Source organism: Cheilinus undulatus, linkage group 19 (genome assembly GCF_018320785.1).
Source record: "Cheilinus undulatus linkage group 19, ASM1832078v1, whole genome shotgun sequence".
Taxonomy (NCBI): domain Eukaryota; kingdom Metazoa; phylum Chordata; class Actinopteri; order Labriformes; family Labridae; genus Cheilinus; species Cheilinus undulatus.
The window spans coordinates 40,046,000-40,062,781 of NC_054883.1; the positions used below are offsets into that span (position 1 = coordinate 40,046,000).

Genomic DNA, 16,782 nt, shown 5'->3' on the forward strand with positions numbered 1-16,782 from the left:
AAAGTCATGATTTTGACTTTTATCTCATGTTTTGACCTTTTCAACTCCTAATTTTGACTTTTATCTTTAATTTTTACCTTTAAAACTCATGACTTTATATTTAAATTTAATTTTTCAACTTTTAAAACAAAGGAATTCGAATTTTAATCTCATATTTTGACATTTAAAAGCACAATTTCCACATTTAGCTCATATTTTGATTGTTTAATGTCATGATGTTGAATTTTTTGTTTTGCTGACCATTTCAACTCCTAACTTTGACTTTTAGCTCATTTTTTACCGTTAAAACTCATGATTTTGAAAATTATTTCATATTTTGACCTGTACAACTTATGATTTTGAATATTCTCTCATTTTTGACCTTTTAAAAACATTATTTTGACATTAAATGTCATGTTTTTACCTTTAAAACTTGTAAGTTTGTCTTTTTAATCTCAGATTTTGAGTTTTTAACTTATCATGTTGACCTTTTAATGTCAAAATCATTTAGGTTGACACTCAGTGGTTAAAGCTTGACCCTGTTCGGCCCTCAGGTTAGACCCAAATTCAGAATCCGGCCCCTGCTCTAAAGGTTTTGAGACCACCTTACCATCAGATACCACCTTTACGAGCACATGTTCGGGCACATGGGGTTAAAAAAGGACTTGAGCAGCTTTCGTCTTCTGCTATGACCCTGAAAACAACCACTTATAAACAACCCAAAGAAAAAGAAAGTCTGGAAATTTCTGTTCGCTGTGTTGCAACAGGTCACTTTTTAAATATCCGTATCGAGACAGGGCGGGCAGGAACAGATGCTCCCTAGTTTGAATGTCAAAAAACAGCCTGTTGGCTTGCTATCACTTTCAGAAATAGTGGCCCCTCAGTGGATGACTTAACATCCCCTCCATGCTTCAGTCCAGCTCTAATAAGCGCCGGATTGTTCACCAAAATGGGGAGAAAAACCAGAGAGGCTGAAAAGATAGAAATCCATTTGTACGTCTCGCCTGCTACTATTTGCATGGCAATGAAGGCCCTGAGTGTTCTGCAGCGTCGAGATGCGAGTCCCAGACAATAGAGCCTGTGTTTGTTCTTCTCCAGGAAGTTTGAAAAGGCCAGAAAAGGGGAGAGAAGAAGAAGAAAAGGGGAGGTCGTCAGCAGAGGGGATTACGCATTGTGAACACCACGCGCATTCGCTGCTGCCATTGTGGCGACTGAATTGCTTTCCAGTACCAGGGTATTTAGTCAAGCAGATTGTGTTTCTTTAAACCCCGTGATGATCTCTCTTGACGGCGTTTGGTGAAGTGGCTCGAGGGACCGCAGCATCACACAAACAGGTGGGTGTGTTGACGTCTCCATACATCCTGTAAGTGATGAGCTTTTGTCAGAAGATAATTAGAGGCAGTTTTATGTTTTGTCCAGGAAGAGATGTATAAAGAAACACAAAGTGTGAAGAGCTTTTCAACTTGAAAGCAGCAGAAGAAAGACTCAAATTCACCATAAGTGAATACAAACAATTCTGAAGGAGTCCGGGGGTTCTTTGTGTCTTCACAGCAAGAGATTGGTAATTTCATGCACTTTTAACAGAGACAGCTGACTTTTCAGTGTTGTTGTACCATCAGAAATAACTGACACTGTATATCTAAAGCAAGATTTAAAGTTTGTGGTGTAGTTTGATCAAACTCCTCGAGCAAGAACTTCCATTTCAGACAAATGCATTGATTTTCATCCCATATTATTAACTGATTTTTGTCTCCAAGCCTAAAATGTGCAACAATTAAACACTGGCTTTAAATGTTCTGAGCCTTGTTGTAGTCGGCCAAAAATTTTCATCAGATGAGAACTTTTTAAAAACTTCTCTTTTGTTGGTTTGTTAGACGTGTTACTAAGTGAAAGACCTCACCTGTGCCTTAGGCGTGGCTACACTCTAGACCTGGGGTTCTCAATGTTGGGGTCAGGATCCCATTTGGGGCCGCGAGACACTGAGAAGGGGTCTCCGGATGCTTTAAAAAAAACTAAGAACATTTTTGAAATACACTATTGCCACTTTACACCAAATTGCCTAATTTTAACCCATTTTTATCACTTTATCCCTTCAATTTTGCCAATTTCACACATTTTTGCAACTCAAAACCCATTTTTTGTCAGTTTTAAACCCTTTCCACCACTTTTTTCTGCCTGTTTTTGCCACTTCTAAACCAAATCTTGCCCCTCTCTGCCTATTGTTGGCTCTGTTGACACATTATTGCCACTATTAACCCCTTTTACCACTTTTTAAGTCATGTTTCACAATTTGATATGCCAATTTTTGCCAGTTTCTGACTATTTATGCCTCCCCTAACCTTTTTTGCCAGTTTATATCAATTTTCATCCCATTTCACCAAATTTCCACCTGTTTTTGCCACTTTAACGGCATTTCAGCCACTTTTGAATCCCCTTATATCACTTAATATGCCCATTTTTGCCACTTTAACCCACTTTTGCCATGTTTTGGTTATTTTTTGCTACTCTTATGTAATTTTTGGCATTTCTAAGCCATTTCTGCTACTTTTAAAATCTAATTTCACCACCTTTCCTGTCATTTTCTGCCATTTTTAATCCATTTTAGCTATTTTTAATGTATTTTAATTCTGTTTTTAACAAGGGGTTTTCATTTTTTAGGAGGGCTACTTACTACTCAAAGGAATTAAAATGTGTTTTTTGATAAGAGTGGTTATTATTCAGGTTAAATATAAAATACCACAGTTTAACTTTACAATGGACCAGGATTTTGCTGGCCCCCAGTTTGGCTGGGCCCCAGAGAGCTCTCCCATTTTCCCCCCCTAATGGGCGGCCTTGTCTTCACATGACTATTCTTGAATGTGCCTGACTGTGTTCAGACACCTTCAGGTACAGTGGGGGTCCCCGGTCTCTGGCATTGTTATTTTGGGGGTCGTGGGCTGAAAAGGTTGAGAACCCCTGACTAACATTACCCCAGATGTTTCCACATTTTCATAAATGCCATGGAAACACTGGTAGTTACATGAAAGACTTCAGCACAAGGAGGCGTCAGCTGCCACAGGAAGCTGCCGTCCTGTTGCTGTATCTCATTAATGTTTTGTGCAGCTTCCTTTTGATGTTGCTCCAGCTCTCCCTCAAACGTGTTTCTCTCTAGCTCAAGAGTATTTATTTAAGCTCAGGCACAGGTTAAATGAAGCTATAAGAGGAAGGGGAATGAGTAAACTACGTTTATTGAAGCCATATGAGAACAAATGCTGATTTGAGTTGGAGAAAAAGCACTATAAATAACCTGTGTGACAAAAAAAGTGGGAACAATGTCCAAGACAGCCTTTTTATCAGGAAAAAACAATCAAGAAAGAGCAGTGTAGATCTCTAAAAAAGAAAAATTACAATCCCAGATTACAAAGACACTGATTCGGGAGCATGTACTGAATGTTTTCTCAAGCTGCTTCAGCCAGAATTTAACTGACTGTTTGGCTCCACTTATAGCAAACAGGTATGACTCTTTCCTGTTGAGCTCGCGTTATGCCAAGGGTGTCCAAACTTTTCTCACCGAGGGATACATACAGAAATGCATAAGGATGTTGGGCAGCTTTCTTATCTGCAAGGTGAGGTGTATGTCAATCATCATCATCATCATCATCATCATCTTTATTGGCAGACATAGAAGTCCATAAAAACAACAACAAATGCACACATAAAAGAAGTATTAAAAACAAACAAACAAAAAATCAATCAAGGGACAAACAACATACCTCCCTACTTATAGAAGACACCCATACCAGTGTTTCCACAGGGATGACTGATATCTTACAACACTATGACTGGGATTAGTCAATAGCATTATAGCATTATAGCATTGATTAAGTCAGTAGCAGAATAAAGGAGGAGCTGGGGTGGAGGATTTAATGGCCAACAATGCAAATAGTCAATAATTTCCAGGTTTTTGGGGATGCCAATGAGATTTCAGGGGGCCCTTTTATCCCTAGCTACCACTGGCTCTGCCTCCAGTAATATTACTGCTACTGCTATTTGCTGCCGTAACCTATCAGGGGTTAGAAAACAAGATATTATTATTATTTTGGTTGCCAATATGTCTAGAATTTGCTGCAGGCCCATCAAAATTGGACCACGGGCTGAAAGAGAAAATGAAATATGCAATTAATCATGATTAATAACGGTTAATGCACAAATAATGGTCTTTAATTAACTGTAATTGATGCAATAATTCTGAAAGCCCTAATTTTATTTTATCCATGTTCCTGTGATATAAATTTGTGTTTTTTTTACCTCAAGATCTTGAGAAATGGGCCAATTATGAGAGGAAATGCAACTTTGATATCCTAAGATAAGATGAAACCTCATGAAAATAACCAAAATGTCCTGTTATTACAGAAAAATGAATAACAATAAAATGTATTGATGTTGCCCACAGTAAGGACTGCCTCATATTTACACCTTTATAACACTTATTTCAGATACATATTTGTGACCCAGTGTAACAGCTCCTTAACCCCCTTTTGGTCCCGACCCACCGGTTCAGCAGCACTGGTCTAGAGCAGGGGTTCTCAACCTTTTGTAGCCCCCAAAATAAAGATGCCAGTGACCAGGGACCCCCACTGTACCAGAAGGTGTCTGAACACTGCCATGAATATTCAAGAATAGTCATGTGCAGAAAAGGCCGCCCATAAGGGGGGAAATTGAGAGAGCTTTCTGGGGCCCAGCCAAACTGGGGGCCAGCAAAATCCTGGTCCAATGCAAAGTTAAACTGTGGTATTTTATATTTAACCTGAATAATAACCACTCTTATCAAAGAAACAAATGGTGTGCATGTGTAAAGGTAGGCTATGTGTATATATGTACTGAATATGTTGCATTTTTACAGGTAAGAACATAGGTTACTGCTCAGGTATCAAACATTATTTTTTTTTTTTGTAATTTGAAAAGGCAATGTAAGGTAGGGGCAGGACTTGATAAGCATTGTGCTTCATTCTGCCCCCTCTCGAACAATGTTGTGCACATGTATGTATATATGTATATATATATATATATACTCTTTTTTAATCTATGTGTATGATGATGGACTGGCAAGTTGACGCAACTACACTGAGCAATATTTTTTCTTTATTTTATTTTAGTTTATTTTATTCTATTTTTTTATTGTTTGTATGTTCGAGATAAATAAATCAAATCAAATCAAATCAAATCAAATTTTTATTCATTTGAGTAGTAAGTAGCTCTCTTAAAAATGTAAATCCTTTTGTTTAAAACAGAATTAAAATACGTTAAAAATAGCTAAAGTGGGTTAATAACAGCAAAGACTGGTGGGAAAGATGGTGAAATCAGATTTTGAAAGTAGCAGAAATTCGTTAGAAATGCCAAAAATTTGATAAAAGTGGCAAAAAAAAAAAATAACCAAACATGGCTGAAATGGTGTTAAAGCGGCAAAAATAGGTGGAAGTTTGGTGAAATGAGATGAAAATTGATATAAATTGGCAAAAAAGGGTTAGGGGAGGCATAAATAGTCAGAAACTGGCAAAAATAGGCATTTCAATTTGTGAAATGTGGCTTAAAAAGTGGTAAAAGGGGTTAAGAGTGGCAATAATGTGTCAACAAAGCCAAAAAATAGGCAGAGAGTGGCAAGATTTGGTTAAGAAGTGGCAAAAACAGGCAGAAAAAAGTGGTGGAAAGGGTTTAAAACTGACAAAAAATGGGTTTTGAGTTGCAAAAATGTGTGAAATTGGCAACATTTTTTTGGAAAATGTGATAAAAATGGGTTAAAATTAGGCAGTTTGGTGTAAAGCAGCAACAGTGTAATTGAAAAAGTTTTTTTAAGGCATCTGGAGACCCCTCTCAGTGTCTCGTAACCCCCAATGGGTCCCAACCCCAACATTGAGAACCCCTGATGTAAGTAGTCAACTTAAAATGCAACATATGAGTAGTCTTCTTTTAATTGAGGCATATCAGCATGATAATTCTACATACTGTCCCTTTATATTATTATTTTATAGGCTATTTTTTCTTTAGGTGGCTTACTGTGGATTTTTTTCTTAGTGAAGCGACTCATCCGTCCTTTACTCAAGAGCAATAAACAGTGCAGTTCAAAAACAGAAAACAACCTTGGCACAGGAGATAAAACCTTGATGAAATAATGAAATGTCTGGCATTAGGTACAATCCCAGCCAAAGGCCATAAACAACATGACTGAATACACTGGGGGCATAAAGTGTATGAGTTTGTTAAACATGTGACATGTGCTTCCCGTCTGTTTGCTGTATCTTCTAGGTCTGGTATTTGTATTTCTTATCGAACTTTAGTCTCAAACTTCTCTTTATCATATTTAGTGTGTGCAGAAAAAAAATCAGCACAAACAGTCTTTGAAAATGAAGGTGTAGAATAATTGCCCATATGTTTTTTATAATCAAGTTAATAACCTCCACCAAGAAGCTTATTTGCTCGGGTGGGTTTGTTTGTTTGTTTGTTTGTTAGCAACATAACTCAAAAAGTTTTGGACGGATTTTCATGAAATTTTCAGGAAATGTCAGAAATGGCATAAAGAAGAACTGATTAGATTTTGGGACTGATCCGGATCACCGTCTGGATCCAGGAATGTTTTAAAGGATTCTGTACTATTGGGAGATAGGGCTAATGGTGGAGGTCTGCGCTGTTACCACTTTACACCAGGAGATGGCGGACATGAGTAACTTCAATCCCAGCAGCGTTTGTGGGTGTTTCTCTTCAAAGTTTTGGAATTTATAGAGTTTGAAAGACGCACGCTCGATCGAATTGTAGCGAGAATACTCACAATGCTGGGAGGAATAGAGGAATATTCACCCTCTGCCATGACTTCTAGTTGTCCAGTGAGACCATGAGTGAGACTGTCAGTGCATCTTTTGGCACCGGCAGGCAATGCTTCCACCAAGGCAGTCCAAGCGTAGTGAACCCAATGCTTTGCCTCACTGTGTTTCCACCCCACCCTGGAGGGAGTAATCTGCAAATGTGGTGGGGGGCACATGGGGACGGATCCAGGAACTTTTTGAAGGATTCTTCACTATTGGGAGATAGGGCTAATGGCGGAGGTCTGTGCTCTCCGAGTGCTTTTCTAGTTTTTCCACTGTTAACCTTGTATGTCCTGATTTTATTTTACAGTCTTAGCTTGTATGTCCATCCTAGCGGAGGTGGTGTTTCACTGTAGTTGTCTGCAAGAGGGGGAATCTGAGAGCTGCTGTCTGCAGCAGGACTGTCTTGCATGAGTTGCCTTAAATGCTAAGAAGCTAAAAAACAATTCAGTTGGGCTATTCCACACATTTTCCACCGTGAAGTTTCTCATGTCCATCGCTAAAGAGCAGTAAAAGGTGTGGTAAAACATGCCATGTAGTAGAAAATTCCTCCCTTTGTAATATCTCTGAGCAGAATGCACTGCGATGTTCAGAGACACTGTGTGACAATGTAGCTTAGCGCACAAGCTGCTAACTAGCAAACAAGCTACACTGACTCATACAGGCATGTATAGCATTATATGAGGCACAGCATTGTGTACCAGCTGATTTGACAGTTTAAAACTGATTTATATGTTTAAGTGAAAGATTTAGGTTAGTTTGGTCAGTTATCTTTATGGTCAAACGAGCTAGCTTAGCTTGTTTGTTTTTTTTTAATGAAATACTCAAATATACCACATTCTTAGAAGTACAGCAGTGTTAACCCCTTAAAGGGATACTTCAACATTTTGGCAAATTCATCCATTGCCATAATTCCTATAATCTTAGTAACAGGTTCGTTACCTTTACTTGTTGGTGCAAGCTGCTTTTAGATCGGCAGCTGCCGAGTTCGGACCTGCTGTGCCAACTCAATATAAGCAGACAGTATTCCAGCTTTCCCTCATCAAACTCATCAAATACACAATCCAACAACTCCAAAACGCTCTCGTGGACAAGTTGTGACTGCACATTCACCAACAAATGAGGGGTTAAAGTGAAATGTAGTAATCTCTCCTTTTTACCCTTTTGTAATACTTTCGGCAGCATTATTTTATTGTTTTCCACAAAGAGAAAAAGTCCTACCACTGATTACTGTCAGTAGAAGTCTCGTGACACCCTGCTAAGCGGTAATGATTTCCACTTGTGCGCATAATAAAATCAAACAAATTACTTACTTGCTCGTACATGATGGCTTGACATTCCCCTTGTTGCTTCGAGCTCGGTCTCTGGACTCATTTGAGGACCTGATTTAGGAAACATGAACTGCATGTCAGTCAGTGTTGTTGTTTCACGGAGCTGAACAGTAAACAAGTCTCATGATAGACTCCCAAATGACCAATTAGGGACATTTTGTCTTGGAAGGGTGATCTTAGAGAGGCAAGCTGAAACGGATGGGTCTTTAAAGAATGCTAAGTCTAAAAATACTATTTTTGTACTCCTTCTCTGTTCCTTATTTCTTTCCTTGTATTTATTCCAAAGGCCGAGTTGGAAGATAAATGCATGGAGAAGCACATAATTAATCCTCATTTTACGTTAGCATCCTTAGCAGTTAGCGTCGGCGCTGGAGATTGATATTGATTGTGTCATCCACAATGTCAAGCAGAAGCTGCCTTTTTCTTTATCGCCGCGTTTTAACATTTGCATTGGCACATTAGACACATTTTAACAGCACCCTGGAACCATTTCCACAACAGAGCGACATTTTATTAGCTCGAACACATCACCATATAGGAAAATAATGTGACGGTCTCAGCGCATCTAGTGCTTAACATTGTGAGACTGCAGCTCATTGTCATTCTGTCATGTGGCGGAGCGGCGTTCAGTACATACAGGCTACAGGAAGTCAGCTGGAAATGGGAGGAAGGCCTATTAGAGGTAATGAATGGCTGTCAACCACAGGGCACTCTGCATGTACTGCGTGTCAAGTTGAAATGAGATTTTCTTTTGAAAGGAGTAGATTGACCCTGGAGTTCAATGGTGTCTTTTCTTATATTTTTAGTTGCTGTGGATTTTTCCTCAGAGTATATATACACCTGCAAATGTTCAGTAATGGATTTAAAGTATGAAAGGTCTTTTTTTAAAATCAACCCATGGCAGGGTCATCATTATTGTCAAGCACCATCAAGCTAACTGTCATGCATGGACATGTGTTTTACTTGCTCCCTAATACTTTTGCTATTTACAGACCTGGAGCTGGAACTTTTTAAAAAGGGTGCACTCATTATTTCCCCAGAATTTCATCACTTATTTCTAGAAAGACCAATCTTGTTAAATTGGCACCTAAACATCTGTTGACCTGTGCACTATTCCAGCCGCATCAGTAAAGCCTAATACCCCCAGGATGATTTTTAAGCAGACTCCTTGGCATGTTGGCAGCTGTGCAGTTGCTTAGAGTAACATCATCGAGGGCTGTTGTCTAGTTTTCGCTCAAGGCGTTCGGATCGGGCGCGTGCTTGGCAGCCCTATGAGAGACCATAACGGCTCACGATTCACTGGCCACTAATTGGAATGTCACTCCGCAATGCTCGGAGATATGAAAACGGCCCCGTAAAGAGGTGCATAAGCACACAAACATGCACTTTCATTTCTTTCTGTATGGAAATTGAATTCCAGCAACAAAAACCCACATAAGTAATTGATTGTACCAGCTCATTACAAATGGGTCTTGACGGCTAATTTACGTTTACAAGATTAAACATGAACATTGCGAGCTGTTAGAGCATTAACACTGCAACTATTCCACCACTTCCTGGAGTAGATTTTAAATTTCCATCGGGACCACCCATGCAAAAAAAATATGTTACTTGCACTCCTGGAAAACACTTTAGGTAAAAGCACCTACATTATTGCTCTGTATATATATTCAGCTGATATTACAGTGTCAAAAACTCTATTTAACTCTAACATTACTGCTATGGTGACTTCTTACTGTTAAAACCAACTGATCCAGCTGATGGATGCTTGAAGCTTGACTGGAAGGCAGTGTAGTTGGGTTCAGGATATCCAAAGACTACAAAGTTGTGTGCCTATTCACACTAAAAACTATAAAGAAAAAGAAGTGTGTTATGATAGGAAGTAGAAAGAAAAAAGCAGAAAACACACCGATACAGTATTGAACCCATGTGACAACTTGTGACTCTCGCAAAGCTGCAATATATGCCATTTTTGCACTAAATTGTGTGTATTGATTTAAAAATACTACTTCTATGAGATATATAAAGATCTCTTTTGTTAGAAAAGCCTGAAGAAGTGATTTTGCATAATATGTCACCAAGGAGCAATGGTGCAGTTATTTCACATCACCGGGGCGGCAGGGTGATGCTGGCATGCCTTAACCCAGTGGTTCTCAACGTTGGGGTCCGGACCCCATTGGGCGTCGCGAGACACTGAGAGGAGGTCTCTAGATGCCTTAAAAAACTAAGAACATTTTTGAATTACACTGTTGCCACTTTACACCAAATTGCCTCATTTTAACCCATTTTTATCACTTTGTCCCACAAATTTTGCCAATTTTAACACATTTTTGCAACTTAAGACCCATTTTTGTCAAATTTAAACCCTTTCCACCCCTTTTTTCTGCCTGTTTTTGCCACTTCTACACCAAACCTTGTCACTCTCTGCCTATTGTTGGCTCTGTTGACACATTATTGCCACTACTAACCTCTTTTGCCACTTTTTAAACCATGTTTCACAATTTGATATGCCCATTATTTCCAGTTTCTGACTATTTATGCCTCCGCTAAACCTTATTTGCTAGTATTTTTTCCCTTTTTTCATCCCATTTCACCAAATTTAGGCAATTTTATTTTGGCACCTTTATTTTGGGGGTCACAGGCTGAAAAGGTTGAGAACCCCTGCCTTAACCAATGTGTAACGAAATGGACAACAAAACATGATTAACCCTTGTGCCCTCCTCGGGTATTTTTGGCCATTTTTCTGAACTTTTTTTTTTTTTTTTTAAATAAAAATTTGTGATCATTTTGTCAGTTTTACAGTATGTGGCATGAATTTTTACAGAAAATTTTCTTTCTAGTTAAATTTTTTGAAATCCAACAGGTTTTACCCTTAAATGTCATTCAGACTCTCTCAGTGAATTTTGTACCCTCGGGACACCTTCGAGGCCAAAAATGACATTAAATGTCATTAAATCAGCATACGTCAATATGTTTTCTACTTTTTTTTTCATAAATCTCTTTAAAAATTTCAGACCTGCTCAAATCTACCAAAAATTATATAATTTTCAAGATTTTAACCCTTTTAAACTTACACAAAATTTCTCCATAATATAACAGGCAAAAATTCAAGAATTTGGTGCATGGTCCTGCAGTGAGTAAACGGTTGAATCTGGTGGAATACGGTAAAAATGTCAAATTTCACTAGACTTCTTCACATAGGAATGCTGATGTTAAAGAATACATGATTTTATACTGCAATGACAGTGAGATTAAAACAACCTGGTTTTAATGGAAGTCAATGGGGGCATTTTTGCCTCGAAGATGTCAGGAGGGTATTTCTGACATTACGTAAAAAATATTAATGCAGTCAAATCAATTTTGTTGTTAATCTTTGACCCATCCAAGATTCTCATCACCCCCAAAGCCCCATCTTTCTTCTGTTTATTATATGGAAAATAATTCACTTTTTCTGTTTTTTAGTAAAAAATAAAATATTTCAAAAACTCAAACTGGCATTTAAAGGGTTAAAATCTTGAAAATTATATAATGTTTGGTAGATTTCAGCAGGTCTGAAGTTGTTAAAGAGATCTATGAAAAAAAAAGTAGAAAAAAATATTGACCTATGGTTTTCTGTACGTGTACATTTTTGCCTCCAAGGTGTAAAGAGGGTAATAAATTTGAGGAAGGCACAAGGGTTAATCACAATTAAAAAATTGTGATTGACAATGGTGAATTGTGACTTATTGTAGTCCTTGACTAATCACGATTAACACGATTAATCTTAACAGCCCTGTATGAATATTAATGAAAATGTATTAACCCAATCCCTGATCGCACTACATCAGGCTTCTCATTCCTTAAAAACTGAAACTACCATTCCTGTCCTCAAAAGTTGATTCAGGGGCATGTTTGTATTGTGGCTCTTATAAAAATATGTGTAGCTCCTGAGCAGGGCAAGGTTGAGTAGCGCTGCTTCAAAGACATTTTTCATTTAATAGGATATTTTGATAGATAACCAAGAATAGAAGCGGTTGCTAAGCTAAAAAAGCCTGGACAGCCGTGATAACCTTAGATAATGATGGATGACAAAGATGTGATGGGTTGTTTTGGTCTCTTTGACAGTGGCGTGTTGTACAAAGTTGACAGATGGTGATAATTATTACTAGTAGAAAGGGCTGAAAGTGACACCTGTAAAATGAAAAAGTGTAAATGGGTGCTTTTATTGAAGCTTAAGACGATGCCAGTCATGTCAGTCCGTGTCATTGTGTCGTCCTGGCTGCCTTTCCCCGCTCTTACACTCCTGACCCTGATCTTGGTGCACGCTATAATTGGAGCATCAATTTGACTCATACTTTGTCAGAGGCATGTGTGTCTCTGTTTTTCCATGTCTGGAGAGACGTTGATCTAATTGGAAGTCTTCATTAGTCAGCTGCAGAGTGCAGTGTCATGTTTAAGGAATGATGTTCAGGCCCCGCTCCACCCTCGTGAAACACAATACCAGGCCTTGTCTGCAGTCAGAAACAGAGGGCTGTTTTCAGACGTCTCTGCAGGACAGCAGGATGCAAGACAATGAAGTCATGCTCTCGCTTTCTTGCTTGAATTTGTTAAACATTAGAGTTTTTGTTGCATATTTGACTTGATTTTATGGGCAGACAAAACAGCATAATATCATCAAAAGCACCGTTTGAACAGTTTATTCCAACCTTTATATTAAACCCAGCCTTTCTTGTCAAAATTGTTTTAATATAAATGTTATTCACCTGTATGCATTTTATTAAAGTAGCATTTCTGAACTGCTTTTTTCCTTTTTTTTTAAATATTGCGTGTGATACAATAGTTTGTAGTACAGTATAGCCAACTTCAACCTCTTAAGGGGGAGAATCTGCTGTTTCTTTACACTCAGACACCAACTTTTCCAAAACCCAATGAGGGTAGCTAAATAGTTTGCGTTTCCACAGACAGCCGTGCTCTCACTTGGTGGGCGGGCTGTAAAGGCGATGAATGTGAAGTCCCAGTCAGCGTGAGTCTGCTGGTCCAGCCGCAGTTATAGAAGGGATGAGTGACAGAAGTCAGTGGGGAATAAGCATTAAACAGCTTTATTTCTGCTGAAAGTTCTTTTTAGAAAATAACTAAATACATCTTAATGATGTTAACCGCTGTTGGCACAGTTCCTCAGCTGATGAAATACGTGTACAGAGACGGTTTGAGTCATAACTGTACGTTAATATATGAATTTATCTAGTCTAGAACAGTTTATATGACAAAATATAAAAGTTTAGAGCTGAACTGTGAGCATTCGCCACATTAAAAATAAGGTTAAAGTTCAGCTGGTGTTAAAATCAAGCTAGATTAAGTCAGAAATCCTGGGTGTGCTGATCTCGTTTTAAAATATTCTGCAGCCTGAAGTTTTACAAACATGTCCAACAACCACAGAGTGATTTTTTCACAGGTCACCTAAAGTAAGAAGTAGATGAATAACTAGTTACAGTACAGAGAATCAACTGTTCTAAGGCTTCACAAAACTTCAGCATTATTTAGTTTCACATTCATCGCAGGTAGACCAGGCTGATGTGAGCCTTCAGGCTCTGCTTTGTGTTCTTAAAATCAGGCCCAGATAAACGTCAGGAAACTTGATTTGTGGCCAGATACCAACATCCACAGACTAGGAAACAGTTTGGATCTCCGTCGAGCCGATCTCTGATTAATGCAGACATTAGTCCGTTTTTCGCTCGCTCCTCACAGAGCAGATTTCCGTGTTTTGCAGCCCGGAGCCGAGCAGCTGTCGCACGCTGACGTGACATCAGTACAACCTCCTCGGCGCTGAGCCTATGGGATTTTTCAATCGTTTTCTGGATCATTGCTGAAAATAAGCTCTGTGTCTAATTAAAGTTAATGAAACTTACACGTTTTGTTCATAAAGATAATCTTCACAAATTGATCATATAAGCGTTATATCTGGTTTGTTGATCTAACTGATGAAAGTAAAAAGCTGGTGTCATGTTATTTTGAATTACAACACGGTCAACTGAATTTAACGTCATCACCCGCGGTTACAAGTGAACGGCAGGCTCAGTTGCTGCGCTTAGGAAAATGACATACTGCAGTAATCATCAACTGGCGGCCTGGGGGCCATATCACGCCCCCAAAGCTTTCTGTCCTGCCCCCAGAAGGTCATTAAAATCATAAAAGGAGGAAAAGAAGATGTTTTTGGCTTGTTAAATCCACCCAAAAATGATTAATATTGAAATAGTTTTAGAATGGTTTGACATTTGATCGTTCTTAATGATAATAATAATACATTTTATTTATAGGCGCCTTTCAAAACCCCCAAGGACACCGTACAAAACAGATAAAAACAAAAACAAGTTAAAAAAAACTAGTTAAAAGGATGTAACAGTTAAAAAGAGGGGAGATCTACAGAGTGATAGTCAGGTCGAGTATGCTTGTTTGAACAGGTGGGTTTTGAGGTGAGATTTAAAAATAGTCAGTGTGTTGATGTTACGGATGGCCGGTGGGAGGGAGTTCCAGAGGCGAGGGGCAGAGCGGCTGAAGGCTCTGGACCCCATGGTGGTCATGCGTGTCGGAGGGATAGTGAGGCTGATGGAGGACGAAGATCTGAGAGTCCGACTGGGTGTGTTTATGTGGAGGAGTTCAGTTAGGTATGGAGGGACGAGGTTATGGAGGGCTTTGAAGGTTAGGAGAAGGATTTTATAGGTGATGCGTTGTGTGACTGGAAGCCAGTGAAGCTGTTGGAGAACAGGGGTGATGTGATGGATAGAGGGGGTCCTGGTGATAATCCGGGCTGCAGCATTCTGAACCCGTTGCAGTTTATGGAGGGACTTGAGGGGGAGACCAGAGAGAAGTGAGTTGCAGTAATCCAGGCGGGAGGTGACCAGAGAGTGGACCAGGACGGCGGTGCTGGCAGGGGTGAGGGAAGGACGGAGGCCATCAATGTTACGTAGATGGAAGTATGCTGACCGGGTGACATCATTGATGTGTGTTTGGAAGGACAGAGTGCCTTTATAGAAATTAATTTGCCAGTTATTATTAGTAAAAGAAAAAAAAAAAAGGAAATTACATAGAGTTGAAGTTCGCAGAAATGTTGCAAAAATGGACGGATAAAGTGGTGAAAGGGGATTAAAGAGTGGCAAAATTGGGTTGTAGAGTGGCACAAAGGGACAAAAAATTGACAGGAAAAGTAGTGAAAAGAGGTTAAAATGTTGCAAAAAAAAAAAAACAAAGGGAAAAAAGGGGAAAGAAGTACCAAAATGGGTCACAACTGTCAAAAAATGTAGAAAAAGAAATGTAAATGGGATAAAAAGTTGCAAAAATATAAGAAAAGTGGCAAAAACAGATAAAAGAGCAGCTCAAAGGGGATAACACAGGAAGGAAAAGTGGTTTAAAAGGGTTTAAAAAATGGCAAAAATCAGGTTAAATGACCAAAAAGGGTGAAAAGGGGCAGAAATATAGCAAAAATAGGCTGGCACAATAGTGAACAGGTGCTAAAGAGAGGTTACCTTGCAAAGCAGATGGATACGCCCATTTCCTTGTTTTTTTACTGCCAAATCCATCTTGCAAAGCTCCCATCTGAACCATTTGGGCCCGGTTAGAAAGTGACAGGACCAATCAGCGACGAGGGGCGGTACTTTCAGGCACACGGCAGAGTCAAGACTTAAACAAGCAGCAGCAGGAGCTGGTGCAGTTATGGAGGGAGAGATTAGCATGGATGCTGCTAAAGCGCCAGTTTTATCAGAGCTCGACGACATTTCTTCGTTAAAGAAGAACAAAGAACAGCAGTGAGTTGTTTTCTTTCAAAAATTGACAAAAGTCGAGTACTCACATGTCTACAGACGCCATGTTTTGCGTTATTCAAATCGTTTTTTTCAAATCCTCTGCTTTTTCTCAAACGTTTCCTTTTGAAGCCTTCCCAGATGGATGTGTGAAACACATCCATCTGGCGTGTCGGGTTAAAAGAGAGGCACACAGGGGCAATAATTAGCGATTAAGATAAAAAAAGAGGTTAAAGAGTGGCATAATGGGTGTAAAGTGGCAAAAAGTAATGAAAACGGGTTAGAAAGTGGCAAAAATAAAAGGAAAGTGGCAAAAAATGTTAAAAGAGTGGCACAAGGGATAAAACATGCAGGAAAAGTAGTTCAAAAGGCGTTAAAGAATGTCATGCAATCGGTTAAAGAGGCAAAAAAGTATCAAAAAGTGGTTAAAATGTCAAAAATGAGTTAATACTGGTGCTATGTGGGCAGGCTTGTCTTCTTGTGGCCTGCTTCACAATAATATGTTAATCAAACCAAAATTTTTATCTAACGTTTGTCAATTCGAAAGTCCAGCCCCAGAGTTTTTGCCGAGACCAAATTTGGCCCTTGTGCAAATGTACTTGATGACCCCTGACGTAGAGTCTCCCTGACAAACGCTGTAGTCCTTGTTAGCTGTCTTTTAGCAACCGCCTTTATTAAGACGTGAAAAGATACACAACTCAAAAGTGGGGCACGTTTCAGATGTATTTTATGTTGTAGGATAAAACGTTAAACTTTCTCGAGCTTGTGTTCACCACTGACCTTATTCCAGGCATTTAACTGAAAACTCATTCAAACATCCCAGAGACGAGGGAACCTGAAGTGCTAAAATGCTAACTTACTTCT

At 39.0% G+C, this 16,782-nt stretch overlaps 1 protein-coding gene across 2 annotated transcripts in view; it reads left to right on the forward strand.

Annotated features, from left to right (window-relative positions):
• Nucleotides 1-1,186: 1,186 nt before the first annotated feature.
• The window catches only part of cdh19 (cadherin 19, type 2), a 58,016-nt gene continuing 42,420 nt past the window's right edge, over nt 1,187-16,782 (forward strand). For both annotated transcript variants that reach the window (XM_041814728.1, XM_041814729.1), the window contains exon 1: nt 1,187-1,313. The gene's annotated coding sequence lies outside the window, so the exon portion shown is untranslated. The remainder of the gene's footprint in view (nt 1,314-16,782) is intronic.